This window comes from Sceloporus occidentalis, unplaced genomic scaffold (genome assembly GCF_023333645.1).
Source record: "Sceloporus occidentalis isolate IW3139 unplaced genomic scaffold, rSceOcc1.0.p SCAF_5, whole genome shotgun sequence".
NCBI classification, from domain to species: domain Eukaryota; kingdom Metazoa; phylum Chordata; class Lepidosauria; order Squamata; family Phrynosomatidae; genus Sceloporus; species Sceloporus occidentalis.
This window is the reverse complement of record NW_028316985.1, coordinates 146418860-146421042: the sequence shown is the minus strand read 5'-3', so window position 1 is coordinate 146421042 and position 2183 is coordinate 146418860.

The following is a 2183-nucleotide window of genomic DNA, read 5'->3' as shown; positions in this document are numbered from 1 at the left end:
AAATGAAAGAATTAAAAAGCATTAGGACACTTAAAACAGAGCACTCTCACAATAAAGGATCTAACAGTATTTACCTAGAAGGGGAGACCACTTTTATACACAGCTGATTTGCAATATTCCCAGCAAGAGTGGATCTTGCTATCTAGTCTTGCTGCTGGAGTTAAACAAGGAACAATGACTTTTTGTCAGCTTTGACTCATGCAAAAAAACAAAATGAAAAAAACGGTTGAATGCTCAGCTCTTGGTACACAGGGGTGTAGAGTCAGCTTCTCTTGAAAAAGGTGAGGAAAAAGAAGCATATTAGCAGGAATTTCTCCCTTGGCCAGATTGTCCCTCCGGCAGGGTTCAGTTCCCCATAGCAAAGCTATGTCCCACCACAATCAATGTATGTTCACTGAATGTTAATGGCATCAGTATCATGTAGTGATCTGAGCATTGGACTTTAACTGTGGACACCAGAGTTCGGTTCCCCATTTGAGCATAAAAACCCACTGGGGGACCTTGGGCAAGGGACACATTCAGTCTCAGAGGATGGCAATGGCAAACCCCTCTGAAGAAACTTGCCAAGAAAACTCACTGATAGATTCGCTGTAGGTCAAAAATGACTTGGAGGCACACAGCAACAAACACTTCTGAAACAGAGGAATAATACTTCAATGCAACAAGGACACGGCCTGAACAGACAGGCCAAAATAAAGCTACTTCTGGTCATTTTGGAGGCAAGCTTTTTACATGATGCAGGCGTCCTAAGAGGCTGGAAGCTACTCCAAAGCCATGCTCCAGTCCTAAGATGCGTGTGTCAGTTAAACAGCATACCTCCAAAGTGACCCAAAGCAGCTTTATTTTGGCCTGTCTGTTTGAGCCCTCTAAATACTGATATAATCTTGTTGCTCTTTAAAGCTGCTTACCAAAAGTCAATTTCCCTGGGTTCAAAAAAATCGAGAGGATTCATTTTGTTATATGTGCAGTAGCAAGTATCAATATACAGTATGAAGCTATTATCTTTGTTCATACCTCTGCTAATGGACTGGAATTTGTGACTAATTCAACCCAACTGTTTCTCTTTTTAGTCTTATTTTGTAACCTGTAAATCCTTTACTGTATGTCCAGAAAGGTTGAAATGTTATGCGACTGGTTTCTGGGTATTGCCATTTCTAATGTCAGATAATATCAATTTTAGCAGTTCTTGACAGTTTTAATAATTCCTGTATTTACTGCTTTCACACATCTACACTGACAACTGTAAAGATCTGAAACATCTGGATCACTTTGCCCAACCCTTTGAAAGTTAGGACAAGGGCAGCTTTCTGGATCCTATTCTATCCCAACTCTCACTACTGTAAATATGCTTTATAATCTGGGTTTTAATATCATTCTTACTGCATCTAAAGAGGGAGGTTTATTTCCATGAAAGATCATGATAAAATAAAAACTAGTTAGTTTTAAGGTAGAGTCACATTTCTTTTGTTCTCCCCTTAGCTTTCTCTTTTTTATGCTGCAAGGGATTTAAACGGTTACTTGTCTGAAAAATTCAATAAACAATAGCATGCCAAGTTATGGTTACATGTATTCAGGCTTACTGGATCCAAACCTGTCTTCACAACTAAACTGACAAACAGATGCAAACCAAAATAAAAAAAAACATGCTTTGTGTTTGCTACTAAACTCTGGTTTGTTTAAACCATGGCATGTTACATCCAAACCCTAAACCATCAATGGCCCTGGGTAATTTCCCCAACAGCCATCCCGGAAGTAGCAGCTGAGAAAAGGGATAGAAGAGAAACATCAGAAATGGGAAAAACCAACTGGTTTGACTTGTTATCTGTAAGCAATTCATTGTTAATTTTTTTTTTAAAAAAAATGTAGTTTAGCATAACAGGAATGTAGTCCCTGAAACAAATTATTTCTGGAAGCGCAAATGCTATTCTGAAACTTGGAAGATACCACAAGCCACTGTGAATGTGAAGGTCAGGCCTGCACAACTTGGCAGTAGGAAGGGGCCAAAATTAAAATAGGCTAAACCTCTTTGGGTCGCATATAGGTTTTAATTAAATATTAATTAATTAATATTAATTATTAGTAATTAATAATAATACATATTATTAATATTAATTCCAACCTCCTCCTCCTCTGCCCGGCCCTCTCCTCAGAAGAAAACCAAGCTGCGGAGGAGCCTTCCAGGG